Source organism: Rhipicephalus sanguineus, chromosome 5 (genome assembly GCF_013339695.2).
Source record: "Rhipicephalus sanguineus isolate Rsan-2018 chromosome 5, BIME_Rsan_1.4, whole genome shotgun sequence".
Classification (NCBI taxonomy): Eukaryota; Metazoa; Arthropoda; class Arachnida; order Ixodida; family Ixodidae; genus Rhipicephalus; species Rhipicephalus sanguineus.
Window position 1 is genome coordinate 104,290,323 of NC_051180.1, and position 16,223 is coordinate 104,306,545.

A 16,223-nucleotide genomic window follows, 5' to 3' on the forward strand; every position below is an offset into this window, starting at 1 on the left:
GACAGACTGTCTGTCTATAGAGCCGGCGGCATGTGGGAACCTGCAGTCAACTTTTGCGCTGGTGAGGTATAGTTCGTCGAGGCTGGTAGCCCTGGAAAGTGCTACCTTGACCAACTTCAGTGGTTGGCGCTTATCGTATTCGTAGACTACCTGAGCATGTGGCATCTCGTGACTTATTATAGGTATGACGTTTGCTTGCGCAAGGGGAAACTGTCCTCTTCAGGAGATTTTTTCTGGCGTATGTCGTGGTGGTGATGGTTCACATTAGCATGGGCGCCCATTTCAATTTTATTCAGGGATGTGCTGTAGTGATGTACTTCGCCCTGGCTGGGACAACAATGCATACTGTAGACGTTGGAAATTCAAGCCACAGGCGCAAGTGCTTGCCGTGTTCGTCGTTCTCGATGTGTCACAATGTGCCCATGTTTCCATTAACGAGTCCGTCGCTTACGTGGATGTTGGCCGTGATCACCTTGGGCTCGCCGATGCTCAGGCAAATTGAGGCCGGCAGGCTATGTCGCTTGCGCTCATGTTCGCCCTCTTGGTCAGAGCACCCCTCTGTGCCTGCTCATTTCTAGAGACTGTTATATTATCGCGTGCGGGATAACATAACACGTTGTCCGCAGCGTCGAGGCAACGCGCGTTATAGCGTTCGACGTCCGCAGTGCTGTAGTATAGCAGTATGCCGTCAGAGCACTTAGCGGCGGCTTCTTCGCGTGTAACAAATTGGCTTTCAATCAATCTGACGTCATACTCGGTCAGCGTGAGACCATCACCTAGCCTCATAAGAAATGAAGATGACACTGCGTCATTCTGGCGGACCACGTGATCGAGTGGATGGTAGCCGAGCGTTTTCCAGGGGAGCTCTGCCTTCAGCTCCCTCAGTTGCCTTGCGTATAAATGTGTATGGTCGCGGTTACTGAGCTGATTGAGACTGTGGATTACCTGTGGCACATACCGGCATGAACCACATAACTGTGGTATGCGGGCATGTGCCACACATGACTGATGGAAAGGGTTTCATGACGTGCGCAAGAGGTGTTTTTCGTTATTCATGTCATGACCAGCGAATCGCGTTTGCCATACACGGATCCCCTGCTATTCAAATTTTGGTATATTGCAAGTTACCGAGACGACAAGGAGGGCGCCCAGACGTAGGCGGCTATATAGATAGATAGATACGTAGATAGAAACGGCCAAAGTACCTCAGGTTCGCTAAGGAATGCTTGCATTTCCTAAACTAAAACTGATGTCGATACCAAGACGAATATAAGACGCCAGAATGTTGCGTACAGCATGTGCGTGTGTGTAAGCTGCTGAAAATAAAAAAAAAGCGAGCGATTGGAAGCGAGGGGTCATGGGTGCTGCGACTGGAAGAGAGTTTATGTGTGTTGAGCCACATTCAACCCCATTTTGATTTCCTGGTCTCTTGTGAGCACTGCCAGTCCGATGCCGGTGGGGAGACATTATTGGGATCGGGGTCGAACTACCTCATCCGCCACTTCTTTCTTTATTCCAAACGCTTTCCTCTCTGAAACGAAAGAAGCGAGGACGTGACCGAGCGGTTAGCTATAATATTCGTGCCGTAAGCGGTTACGTTCTTTAGGAAGAATGCCTCTGCCTCATCGGCCCGAAGTAGTGTCGATCCGCTAGGAATATTAAGAATAGAATTGGGGCCTGGCTTATCTTGATCAGAACATTAAGCTATGAGGAGGGGCGCGGGAAACAAATACATTCAATCAAGCCGTTAGTCTTCATATATTTCGGTGTGAAAGAAAGTGAGGAAGTATAAGCAATAATTCAATGCCACATGAAGTCACGTTTATCTTAACTGCAAAGTTTCCACACAACCACTGCAAAATGATTTTGTAAGCTTCACTCTTTCTTTGTGTCCGCATTATTCTTGTTTTCGCTAATTAGCCGCTTATGGAGGATACGGTGACACTTTTAATTACCCACTTTGCATTACCCTCACGTCTTATTTTCTGTTCAGCCTCCTACGCTCTGTTTTGTTACCACGCTTTCTCTTTTCACGATAAGGAAAAACAGACTGTGTCTGCTTGTTACGGTATACAGGCTCAAAAATCAATCTAGAGATGGTTTTGAACGTTGCCGACGATGCAAGCTTTTTTTTTCCTTGTTTTGTGATGGCAGACTGAATAAATGATAAAAAGGAAAGAGTCTGCAGTTGAATAATGATAAAGGCGCCCTCTTTTATTCGCGAGATCAATTACATGCTTCACCTCTTTTCTGACAAAAGAACTGCTGCCATCTGCCTCCTTGACTGAGATGGTTTTTTTTTTTGTAATCGACAATTTTATTTCACGCGCTTTACTCCTCGTCTTTCACGGTTCAGTGCCTTCTCACTTTTCTGAAAAAGGCTCTCTTCTCACCCCTGTTATCTTAAAACGCACGAGGAAGTTTCCAGCTTCCCTTTCCTTGTTTCTTTTTTCTCACCGCGATTTCGCGACTCGAATACCTCAGGCTTTGAATATTGCTCAATGTAGCACTTTTTGCAATATTTTCAGAAGCTGATCAATTTCCTGATACTAAAACACAGAATCATGCGCTAACTTATGCATTAAGCCAAGGGCACTCGAAGGCGAAAGCCAGCAGCAATCGAGGAATTAACGTAAATGTAGTGCACGATTGGTGCCACCAGGGAGATATTCCGAAAACAAAAAGTCCGATGACGCAGGAATGAATGCCTCAGTGCACTTCATCAAAAGTATTCAAGCTACCCAGGACAAAGAACATTTCAGTGCGTTACAAAACGCAACTAGTGCATTTCAGTCTGATTCATGGAAAAATCAGCCTCTCGACAGCGCCCTCGCGACCGACGCAAGGTCCGTTTTGTCGTGCTGTGCTCCACTAAAGCCCCCTGCTTGGGTGCCCCGCAGCGCTGATACGTCAGAAGGCCGTTCTCGGAGGCATGCAGTTTGAGTTCCGCAGGGCTTATAGTCTCCCTTTATTAAGGTATTAAGGGGGGGGGGGGGGCTCATAGGGCGTAGGTGCATATATATATATATATATATATATATATATATATATATTATGAGGAACCGCTTTATTCGAGTCTAGCTCGAGCTGTTCTACAATGATGATGATATATACAGATGAGGAAGTTGCACAAATGATGATGATATGTCGAGATGACAAAGAAGAGTCACTGATTTGCTGCGCTCACATTAATTCCCCCTCGCGCTGGAAGCGGCCGCCTGGCCGCGTGACAGTATTACGTAAGGCGTCGGGTATACGGCTTTAAGCGAGAAACATGCACTATTTCTGTCCCCCGGCAACGGTGATCGGAAGGAGTTGTAAGAGGTGAGATACGGTAATTAACTGGGGAGGTTTGCTCAACGACCGTGTAAGGTCCAAGAAAGCGCCTCATGAATTTTTCGCATAAGCCTGGAACGCGCAGCGGAGTCCATAGAAGAACTTCGTCTCCAGGGGAAAAAGTCACAGCACGGTGAGTCGAGTCGTAGCGAGACTTGCGAGCTTCCTGGGAGATGCCGGTGTTAATTCGGGCCAGATGACGGCAGTGTGCGAGGCGAGACAAAAAGACTTCCGATAAAGGACCTGCGGAGGGTGCGGGAGCCGAAAGGAACGAGACGTCCAGAGCGAAATTCGGCGAGCGGCCGTGGACTAGAAAAAAGGGAGAAAAGCCGGTGGTGCGTTGCGTAGCCGTGTTATGAGCGAATGTGACGAACGGCAGGATTGCGTCCCAGTTCGAGTGGTCGGGGTCGATGTACATTGCAATCATATCAGAGAGGGTGCGATGAAAGCGTTCTGTCAAGCCGTTGGTCTGCGGATGGTAAGCAGAAGTTGTCTTGTGAATGGTGTTGGCGGCGCGCAGAACCTCGTCAAGAATAGACGAAAGGAAGACTTTGCCACGGTCACTGAGCAGAACGCGTGGAGCTCCGTGGCGTAAAAATATGCTGCGCAGAAAAAAATCGGCGACTTCAGTGGCAGCCCCAGATTGTAGCGAGGCTGTTTCCGCGTAGCGGGTTAGATGGTCAACAGCAGTCACAATCCACCGGTTCCCATTCGATGTCACGGGTAGGGGGCCGTACAAGTCTATCCCGACGACTTCGAACGGCAAGGCGGGACAAGGAAGAGGTTGCAGGAGACCAGAAGGAGCAGTCGTGGGTCGTTTGCGGCTTTGACAATGGACGCAGGAAGCAACATATTTGGCAACGGCTGAAGAGAGGCCAGGCCAGGTGCAGCGGCTTCGTATTTTGTCATAGGTTTTATGATAGCCTAGATGACCGGCTGTGGGATCATCGTGAAATGCTTGAAGAACCTCACGTTGTAGAGAACGTGGTATGATTGGTACCCATTTGTTGCCGTCGACGTGGTAAACATAGCGATGTAGAACACCACCGTGAAGCTTGAACTGGTTAAGCTGTCGACGAAGTCGGGCGTTCGGAGGAGCAGAAGAACCTTCGATGCGCTCCAAAATAGTGCGGCAGTATGGGTCGGTACGTTGGTGCGACACAAGTACGGATGGGCTGCTAGATCTTAGCCAACTGAGTGCTGCGATGGATAAAGCACTTTCAGTGGCAGGAGGCGATGGAGAGATATCATGGCTGGGCAGAGGGTAGCGAGATAGAGCATCAGCGTCTTGATGCTTCTTTCCGGATGTATAGGCGACGTCGAAATCGTACTCCTGCAAGCGAAGCACCCAGCGACCAAGGCGGCCCGATAAGTTTTTTAGCGACGAAAGCCAGCACAGTGCGTTGTGGTCAGTAACGACGGTAAAGTGGCGGCCATGGAGATATGGGCGGAATTTTTGTACTGCCCAAACAACAGCTAGGCACTCCTGCTCTGTTATGGTGTAATTCTTCTCTGCAGCGGTGAGAGCACGACTGGCATAAGCAATGACTCGTTCTCGCGAGGTGTTGTCACGTTGCAGGAGAATGGCACCGAGACCATGACTGCTAGCGTAGGTGTGAAGGATGGTGGGCGCGCCTGGATCGAAGTGGCACAGTACCGGGTCGGATGTAAGGGCGTGCTTCAACGCCAGGAACGCACTTTCACAGTCTTCGGACCAAACGAAGGGCGCGTTACTTGCGAGTAGCTGGTGGAGTGGAGACGCAAGCGCTGCGAAGTCACGTATGAAGCGCCGGAAGTAAGAAGCCAAGCCGAGAAAACTGCGGAGGTCTTTTTGACGCAGTGGACGGGGAAAGTCGAGAACGGCGGCAAGCTTCTCAGGGTCCGGTCGAATCTCTTCTTTGCTGACTAAGTGCCCTAGAACCTTGATCGTCTTGCTTGCGAAGGTGCATTTTTTTTGTATTTAGCTGGAGGCCAGCTTTTGCAAGGCAAGCTAGGACTTCTTCAAGACGTTGCAGATGCTGCGAGAACGTGGACGAAAAAACGACTATGTCGTCGAGATAGCACAAACAGCTTTTCCATTTTAGACCACGCAGTACACTGTCAATCATGCGTTCGAAGGTAGCGGGCGCATTACATAGTCCGAAAGGCATGACATTAAATTCGTACAGCCCGTCTGGGGTGGAAAAAGCGGTCTTCTCTTTGTCAGATTCGGACATCGGTATTTGCCAGTAGCCGGATCGGAGATCAAGGCTAGAAAAATACTCGGCGCCATGTAACGAATCCAGTGCGTCGTCGATCCGTGGCAGGGGGTAAACATCTTTGCGCGTTATTTTGTTCAGCGCACGGTAATCGACGCAAAAGCGCACTGTTCCGTCTTTTTTCTGTACCAAAACAACTGGGGAGGACCAGGGGCTCGAGGAAGGACGTATGATGTTTCGTCGAAGAATGCCTGAGACGTTTTCCTCGATGATCTTGCGCTCTGCCAGAGACACGCGATATGGGCGCCGGTGAATAATACGGGAGCCGTCAGTCTGGATGCGATGAGTAGCGGCGGTAGTCATGCTGAGGACTGGCGAATTCACGTCGAACAAAGAACGGTCTCGATTCAACAGGGCAAGCAAATCTTGAGTCTGGGCAGGTGTCAGGTCAGGGCTTATGGTTGCCGACAGAGGTGTGGAAGAGGCATGAAGTGGCGGCGAGCCTGACTCTGGTAGAACAGTCGGAAGGGCAACAATCGCAACCGGATGAGTGTCAACGGCGCAAGTGACTGTTGATCCACGGGGCAACATCTTGGGATCAGGTGTGTGATTTAACGCAGTAACGAAGGCAGACCCGTGGGCGAAGCGAATAAGGCCAGGAATAATCAGAATACCTCGACATAGGGTGTGGCCGTAAGGTAAAATGAGCACGTCGCCATCCACAATGTTGCTGGAATTGACACTGATAATTTCTTCCTTGGATGGCCAAAGAACGTAGTCTGAAGTGGTGACGAGGCGAATGCGCTCTTCGTGCTGAGGGAGAGAGTCATCTGTGGCGTTCAGATGTATTAGGCGCTGACGACAAGATATGGAAGCGGACGCTGACGACCCAGCACCTCCACCACTTATGAGGAACCGCTTTATTCGAGTCTAGCTCGAGCTGTTCTACAATGATGATGATATATACAGATGAGGAAGTTGCACAAATGATGATGATATGTCGAGATGACAAAGAAGAGTCACTGATTTGCTGCGCTCACAATATATATACAGGGTGTTTCAGCTAACTTGCGCCAAGTATACCTTTTAATTTCGCGCACCCTAGAAAAAAGCTGGAAAAAAATTTAACAGGGCAGTTATCTTAGCATAGATGAAGCAACTCGAGGTTGCTTAACAAACGTTGCAACTTTCCTAGTTAATATTTTTTGTTATAGTTACTATTTTAAAGGTTAGTTAAGCAGTCTTTGTTAATTACCCAGCTTATCGGATTGGCAGTTATACTAGCATGGATAAAATATTCTGACGTTTCAGAACAAGCGCTACAACTTTTGCATTGAAGATTTTTCTCTAGAGTCAATATTTAAAAAGTTAATTCAGCAATCTTTGTTAATTGCTGAGCTTAGTGGATTGGAAAAAACAATCTGACGTGCTCTATATGGCTCAGAACAATACTATGATTATTGGAGACGCGTATCGCCCATGCTTAATTTTTTAATACTTGGTGCTTTTTAGCTGAAACACCCTGTATATATAGGATATAACATGACTTTTAAGGGCTCTTTCATTGTTTGACACAATATTAATGAGAACCCACAGACAATAACGCCAATTAAAGTATCGGGGATGGTATTTGCAGTAATTAGGACATAAATGTGTAGAAACTAGACTGGACGAAAAATTTGGGGACCCTTAAGCTTCGCCTTTAAGAGTTGAACGCGATAGCGAAATCCGGCCCCGAGAGCGCACTTCAACCATTAAGTGCATACTTATAATGTGTGTTGTTACACACACACGCACACAGACACACACACGCACGAGCGAGCGCGCGCTATGTATCTATAGTAATGGCACAGGTTTTCGATCTAAAGCACTTCCTTGTGCTAGAGTCGAGACATATTTCTCACAATGCCTCACAGATGGCAGCACATTACCTAATGTTTGCTGTTTGCTTGATAATCGGTTCCTCTAGAAAGAAGGCGTTGGCTCGATATGTTTTCCGCTAGACGGACATAGTTGTCCATTTTTAGAGCTGTTTGAAAGTTCGTGTGTGTTTTTAGCGGCGATGGCTGCACCATCCCGGCTTTTTTCGAAGCGTCGCATCGCTCAGAAAACGTAGTTTGACGGCCACGCCAATGCGCCTACAAATCGACGAATGGGCTCATTTTCGTCGTGACACTTGTCGAAGAAAACGCGTTTATGTAGTGTTTATGTAGTGTTTTTTCCCGAAGCAGTCGGAAGTACCATCGTGGCTTTGTGGTAGAGCACCTGCTTGCCACGCGAACGGCCCGGGTTCGATCCTCAATGAGACCGAAGATTTTTATTGTTTATTTTATTTGCACCTTTCTCGATTTTTCGCTCACAAGCTACGTAGCGACGCCGACACCGACGGTGGCATTTCTGCGAAACGAGCTCTCTAACGCTATCGCGTTAAAAGATAACTTGCCGCCGGCAGGGACCGAACCTGCGACTTTCGAATAACGCGTCCGATGCTCTACCACTGAGTTAGGGTGGTAGTCATCATCCCGTCCAATTTATGGGGTACATATGTGCATTTAAACCTAGGAGTGTTAGTCAGTGCCGAACGCAGCCATGGCGGCGAGTGTGGAACACTATTTTTCTGCCCGTTGGCGTCACGTAGCACGGGGTCTCTCTACGAGATGGCAGCTAACCAATAATTCCTCGCATACTACCGCAATTTTTTTTACAGGGCGGCGGAAGTGCTAGCATAGTCCAATGAAACTGCGTACATCCTTAACACACTTAGGAACACGAAACTTCGTAACAGTGCGCATTTTGCCTGTTTCCGGTTGTACTTCATTGGCATCAATGCGGTGGCCAAGCACTGTAATCTGGCGATGACCAAAGTGGCATTTTGATGCGTTAAGATGCAAGCGAACTCGGTGAGAAACGTTCAATATTGCACAAAGGCGTTCGTGATGAGTAGCGAAGGTGGGCGGAGAAAACTATTACGTCTTCCAAGTAGCACAGACATGTGGACCACCTCAATTCTTGAAGGAGGGAGTTCATCATACGCTCAACTGTGGCCGCCGCGTTACATAATTCGAATGGCATCACCTTGAATTGATAGAGACCATCAGGTGTGACAAGGGCGGTTTTCTCGTGGCCTAGGTCGTTCGAGAGCGATCTGGCAATAGCCAGAGCGCAGGTCAATAGATGAAAAGTGCTGAGCACCACGGAGGCAGCCAAGGGCGTCGTCAATACGAGGTAAGGGGTACTAGTCCTTTTTTCTAACTTGATTAAGGTGCCCGTAGTCTACGCAAAATCGGCACGAGCCGTCTTTCTTCTTCACAAAGACAATGGGTGACGTCCATCCATGGGCTACATTATTGTTCAGTGATGTTCTTGGTGAGCACCTTCTTAACTTCTGTTTGAATCACTTGACGCTCAGCGGGTGACACTCGATACACACGTCTATGAACAGGAGGGGCATCGCTAGTACTTATTCGATGTTTCAGGCTTGTAGTTTGTGCCAAAGGACGGTGGTGAAATAGACGGATAGATAGTTAACTCAATACCGGTCCGGAAGTATCTTCACCCTGTTTTTATAGGGGCAAGACCGCGGGCCGCTCACACGTTGCGCCAGGGAGGCCAAGCCTCATCGACGCAGCGTGGGCCTTGTGGACAGCCCGGAGTTCATCAAACCAGTCGTTGCTCGTGAGGAAAGTAGAAAAGGCTTCCTCCGTCAAGCCGTGGTCCGTGTGGTGCTGCAAAGAGGGGCACGCCCGGAGCACGTGCTTAAAGTCGCTAACCGCCCCACAGTCGAGACACAGAGGGGAGACCTCTGTGTACCTACTGAAGACGGAGAGTGTGGGATACGACTTTGTCTGCAGAAGCCTGAGTGTCACGGCCTGGGGCCTCGTGCGATTTCGATGTGGCAAGGGGAAAGCCCTGCGGCTCATCTGGTAGTGGCTAGTGATCTCGTTAAATGTGGAGAGAATGTCCCAGAAGCGGGGTGGGTCAGCCTCCGAAAAGGTAGTACCAAGCCCGTCACCGGTCCCACCCGGCGCTCCGGCTTCCCAGTGCCCGGCGCGGCCGGCAAGACCTCGTGCTTGGGCATGGGCCAACTCGTTGACGTTGGCCAACCCCCCTAACTCGACGCCCTCGTTCGCGTAAAAAAAGATCGCGATATCAAAATAGAATGCGGTAGAGTTTGTCAGCATTCTTTGACGACAAGTCTGGTGCAATCACTTTCTTCAGGTTGTCGATAATACAAGCGGCTGGTCAGCATGGTCGGGAGCACCATGCTCCAACGCCCCGGATGCTATTGAGCGATCGTCGAAGGGGTTATGTGCCCGGATATCCCCCTGGTAGCCGTTGTGTTGTCAAGCTAATGTTGACGACTGGCAAACATGTGCGAATGGACGTAATAGATAAAACAGTACGACGGACTGTAGGAAAAACGTCCTTGACCGGAGCTACGATGTACTCTCCATCGGGCACTGATGGGGATAGAACCAAGTCAACCAAGCGTGGGTGGTAAGCGAACGAAGTACGCGGGCCTTGGGCGTCTCGGAGGTGGTTCAGGGTGATATTAAAGAGGAAGACCAAGGTGGAGAGTAGAGCTGTTGTCACTAATCCCGTTAATGGGGACGGCAATCGCCGGGCGGATTCTAAGGGCTGGCGTCAAGGCCCTCCGAAAACGCACCACGAAAGCGCGGACAATTTAGAGTTGGTCCTTTGGTGCGCCAGCGAACGCCGGTTGTGGTCTAAAGACCGAGTCAGAGCCGAGAGTCGATAACACAAACGAAAACGAAATATATTCTCAGTTAAGGCAACACAAATAACACAGACACGTGCACACTCGGCTGGTACCAGTTACAACTTCACAATATAACTCAGATGGTGTTTGCACAACTGGAGCTAAACAAACAGATCACACGCTACGAATGCAATCGCATGCATTACAACTATTCAACGACAGTTACAGTCCTGAATAGATAATGGCGTATCCAGTCCACAATACTTGGACGGTAATCGAATGCTTCTCTTCAAGGAAACACTCACGCCAGCTCCAGCGTTGATCGTCGTAGCTCAACCGTCGTCGTGACTTGTCACGGCTCACACGGTGTCGTCATCGGATTCTTCTAGATCGACGAGCGACTGACCGCACACCATCATAAACACGTCTTCTTTGGCTAACGGAGCCACACTTAGCGTAACTTCACCATCACCGGGCCGACTGACTCGCTCACTGACTTCTTGACTCCTTCACTAACCCACTCCCTCTCGACTGCACTACTTTTATCCCTTCTCCCCCGGTTTCTAGAAGCGTCGGGAGTGTTCTCCGGCGCGTAATACAGTTAAGCCTGGGGAAAGGGCGAGAGCTTTCTCGTAGGTTCGAATCGCGGCGGCATCGCTCGCGGATGCGTCACCCCTTCCTTCTAGAAACATCCAGGATTTGCCGGGCGTTTGATCGCGTCGTCTGCGCCAGGCTCGATTGGGTGAGGAGGATGCGGCGCGCCGGCGTCTTTTGATGCTTGTTATTTCGTCTTTTCGCTAGGGGTGTGCGAATAGTGAATTTTGGATCCGAATCGAATACGAATCGAATAGTGATGACACCGAATCGAATACGAATACTAATCAAATACTTTTCGAATAGTTTTCGAATAGTAAGACAACCATTCTCAAAATGGTCCTAGAACTCCGCAGCGTTTTTTTTTCTTTTTTTGAAAGAAATATTCACGAACTTTCACCAAAGAGCGTTGCGCTTACTTTTAACTGACTCAAAATACCACAGTTATGAAATCTGAGGTAAGCTCGTATACAGCAGCGACTACAACCTTCGAAATATTTTCTAACTGTAGGTTGACATAAAGCAGTGACTGTAGATACTTTGTCGCCTGCTTTTAAATAAAACTGAGACATAAAATGTAAACAATTTTGAACCGAAGACTATGCATACTGCTAAGGCGGTAATGAAACACATAAACCTGCCATCGCAACATGGTCCTCGGCAGCGAAGGCATGTGTAGACATCGGTGTTGGAAGCTGTATCTGCAAGAACAATTTATACAAACACAATCCTCGCACCTATTGCTGTTCGTGAAGCTGAATGCAGGTGCATCTTCAGTTATTACAAGATGAAGACAGGAGCTGATTAATGCGATGCAACTGTAGCATAGTAAAAACTGAGTGAGTGTGGAGCTTTCATAAAGAAACGCCTTCATTCAGTAATCAATATAGCGTCGGTAGTCTCTCAAAAGCTTGGGCTGCATGCATACCGGTTATTTAGTGATTAAAAGAAGAAAAATGGCCTTTAACTATTACAATTAAAGTTTCATTGTTTCGGGGTTCTCCCGTCAGCGCTGATTATTCGAAAACTATTCGAAAAATATTCGGTATTTCGAGTATGTACTATTCGATTCGAGTACCGAATCGAATAGAATGCTATTCGATTCGTTATTCGAAATTTGCGAATATTCGCACACCCCTACTTTTCGCGCTTCTTGGCGAGCGGTTCGCGCCCTTCTGTCTCGTAGCAGTTTGAAAGCGGCCTCGCGCGCGCTTTATAACCCGCTAATTTGTGACAGCTGTGCACGGGCCGTATTTCCGAGCCCGAGCCCGGCCCGGGCCCGCTGACATTGTCGAAGGCCCGCCCGAGCCCGACGGCAAAGGGCTGCCAGCCCACCCGGCCCGGCCCGACGTACGAAAACAAAATCCCGGGCCCGGCCCGGCTTTTTGAAGGTTCGCTGCGAAAACAAAACATCGTTTCCGGTAATTTGGCATTTTACTGAGCGTATCGAAGATGATCAAACGACACACGACGAACAGTCTCTAATAGAGACTCTTCGCGGCACTTTTGCTATTTGCGGCGAGGTCGGGCTACAGGTGGCAGCACCATCGCCGCGCCAGTGTGGATAGGAGGTCGTCGGTGCGTATGCAAACGAACGCAACATCGCTTCGTTGTGAGCGATTTGACCCGATTTCCGGCGAATAAAATGCGTTGACTCCAGCTTTTTGGTAATATGTGCGCTCTTCATTCCCGAATTAAAGCACGAAGCGCGCTGAACGTTACTATTCCTGGGAGAAGCGCATTCTGCCAACGAACGGGTTGCTCGCCTTCGGCAACGGTCAGCGTTTTCGCAATGGATGACGTTTTCTTGTTTTATTTGTACATGTTCAGCTTGTGTTCCGCCTACTACGCACTGCTGTAGCGCGACTGAATTAAGTATTTACTTCTTGCTCATCTGAATACCTCCAACAAAAAGAAAGCCCGTATTCCTGCACGATGAGTTCAAATAGCACTTCGTGCACTGCGTGCTCAAATATTCATCCGCATTTCTTATTCATTTCTCCAATGTAGGACATTTGATATGTTTACTGAGGAAAGCTACGTGGCTGACAGCGCTTTAGCGCTACAGAAGCGCTTAACACGCACACGCTTGTTTTTATTCTAGTAACAGTACACAAAGGTAACTGTACAGCACGGAACTTTCTTCGATTGATTACTTGCACGACAGTAATGGAACAAAGGCTCGGTTATTTCACGGAACCAAAGTACGTTTTTTCACGCGAATAATGTCCAGTGCCTTCCGTCAATCTATTACAGCGCAACACAAACGTTCAAGATAATGTAAAGAAAAAAAGGTGTGGCTTCGCGTGAAATTATTACGACATAAATGTAAAGTACTAAGCAGTTTGGATTAGTTTTGACCATCAGGGCTCTTTAGCGCGTACCTTAATCTAAGTACACGGGTGTTTTTGTATAAATTTCGCCACAAGGTAAAATTGCGCTAGGCAACTCAGTTTTGCGATATCCGTGTCATTTCATTTTCTGTTCTTTTTAGGGAACAATTTAAGTACCGAAGTGCCAGACGTGACTTCACAGAAATAGTTAACTAAAGCTCACAACTAAGCCGTACACAACTAAAGCTCGTTGCCTAACCTATAAACGACAGTCCCAAAGGTATACACCTAATCACAACGCGCAAATGTATGAGAGTCTTTTTTTTTACCACCAAGCCGCTAAAAGACTATATTCACATGAGATTTAATACTTCCCATCTCAATGACAACGCCAAGTGCACTTTGCAATGCACTTGAACCACAGCGCGGAACCTACACTGATATGACTCTCGTGAACGGAGGGTACGACGACCACACACAGCACTCTTGACAAGTGCACTCACTGATCTTATTACAGTACATATATAGCCGATAAATGCCAAATGCTTCTTTACATCGTGTTCGGCATACGTACGAGCGGTTAAAGTTGCACTAACGCAACGGAACAAACCGCCTTTTGAGGACCTGCATGACGTACGCGCACATGCGAACACAACGTGGCTAGCAGACGACGCATGGAGCAATCCACACTAGGCGCGGTTCAGCCAAAAGCCGCCAGGCGGCGACTCCGCTCGACCTCGCGGCCAATACAAGTAGACGGCCTCATGCCAGCAACAATGGAGTTCGCTCGCCAAAGCCGTCACGTGTATGGGGATGGTATGGGGTATGCCAATGCAAGCGTCAGCTTGCACGAAGGCGATCTACGTCGGGTCGCTCGTCGCTGTCGCGTGCATTTTCACTCATATGGGATTTGGCCTTAAACCTAACGCGGAACAGTCGCGTGGCGCCGTGACTAGCTCAGGTGGTGTTATTTCTCTGTTTGTTGGAGTGCAACAGAGGCAGTGCTTTACCTGCTCCCCTTTTGTTTAAAGTAGCGAATGGAAAGGAAAAGCGGTAAAGGGCGGTCGCGGAAAAGGCGCTGTATGCGTGCTGGAAAACAATTCCCGCTCATTCTCTATATTTCGGGCTTGAGTCGGGCTTTGCGCCGGGCCCGAGCCCGGCCCGATAAAGCTCCAAGTAGCCCGAGCCCGGCCCGAGCCCGAGGTGAAATTACGTCGGCCCGCCCGAGCCCGGCCCGCGGGCTGGGTCGGGCTCGTGCTTTCGGGCTACCCGGAGCCCGTGCACACCTCTAGTGGAGAGTACCGGTAGAGCAGAAAAAAAACATGCCTGATCCCTCCGTCATAGAAGCCGGTATAACACGAAGGCGAAACGTCTCTACACAGAAATTGTGCTTATTGCGCAGTAAGATATGAGAGCTTGTAAAACATCTGTTGGTGTTTGGAAACTATAGCTCCATTTGAAGTGAATGCATCCACGAGGCCGACGCTCAGGGACACATCTACATCGCGACAACGCCCATGATCATGATTTACCGTTGTGGTAGCTTAACATATGACTGGACCACGGTGGCCTGGACAGAGCGTATCGTAATCCCGCACAAAGATGACATCAACGAGCACATAATAAACACTGGTGCTCGATATGCACTTTAGATTGTTGTTAATTAAGGAGATAAACGGCACGGTGTGCGCTCCCGAGTATTAGGGTAACCTACGCTTGTGCTCAAGCATACGCTACTACACACGCTTCGGCAACACGGGAGGCAGAGGTTCGTAGTTTGAGCCGCGAACGCGCGCAAGCGTTCCATGTCCCGCTGGCCTCTGTGTCACATCGTCGCCTGTCGGCAGTGCTCATTGCAGCAATTTTTTTCGTCAGCGCTATCGCACTCGAAGCAGTCGGCCGCGGAGAAACACTGTTCCTGCATGTAGAAGCTGCAGTACTCCGACAACGAGCAGGCACACGCTAACACGAAGCACAAGGCAAAGACCGTAACTGAGTCTAGGGCGACTCCCCGATGACAGTGTGGCCAATGTTCTTCGCTCGTATAGAGATGCTTTAACCATGACCACCGAGATTGCGGGCAATCTCGGACGTCATGGTTAAAGCGTCTCGATACTAGCGTCTCAATACCATTCGCCGAGGTCATGCTTTAGCTGCGTCGTCGCCGAATCGTTCCCTATCGGCGCTAGCAAGTATGACGCATTATTTCTTCGCCCACAGACAGTGGCACCGCCCCGCTCCACCTAGCCCCGCCAACACAGAGTACCATGCGAGAGAGAGAATGTGTGAGAGATATAAGGCGCGTTTGGGGGAGCTTAGTTCATATGCCTCGGTGGCTTAGTCGGTAACGCGCTGGGCGCTTATCTTCGCGGACCGAGAGGTTGTAGGTTCAATTCGCAGCGGCAGAACTCCTTCTCCTAGTTTTTTGCTTCTCATCCATTAGCGTCCATTTTATCTGCGTCATATCCGTGACAGTATTACGTCACTGAAGTCATGGTGGACCTTGGCATAAAACACTTTCGTGTTAAAAAGTCCAAGCCTAGAACGACGTCATCGGGGCAGTATGTAATGACAGCGAAACAACGACGGTAGGGCGATCGGCGATGTAGACTCCGGCTGTACACATTGTTACAAAGCAAATGCGAGGGTCCTGGGCCAGCTGTCTCCAAACGAGTTTTCCTGCTTCTTGGACTCCCCCCCCCCCCCAGTTCGGAGAACGGATTAGACACCTACACCTGCTGTCTTTCCCTGAACTGAGCGCTTCGGTGGGGAGCTGGCTGCTACACGCGGGACCCCTCCGTGGGTCGCGTATTTGCATCGAGTGTGCTTTTGGCTAAGGCTGGTGCCTTTGTTCGTAAAAGGATTACCAGTTCCCCGAGGTGGCATTGTCTCCCCCCCCCTACCGAACTGGTCGGACGTGAAGAGTGAGAGGGCAGTGGTCTCTGGAATGCCATCCTGGGGGCGGTGACCTATGTGCCGAAGAGACGGACCCTCCAAAGGCATGCACGTTTGTGATTGGACATTTGCCGCATAAGGAGCTAT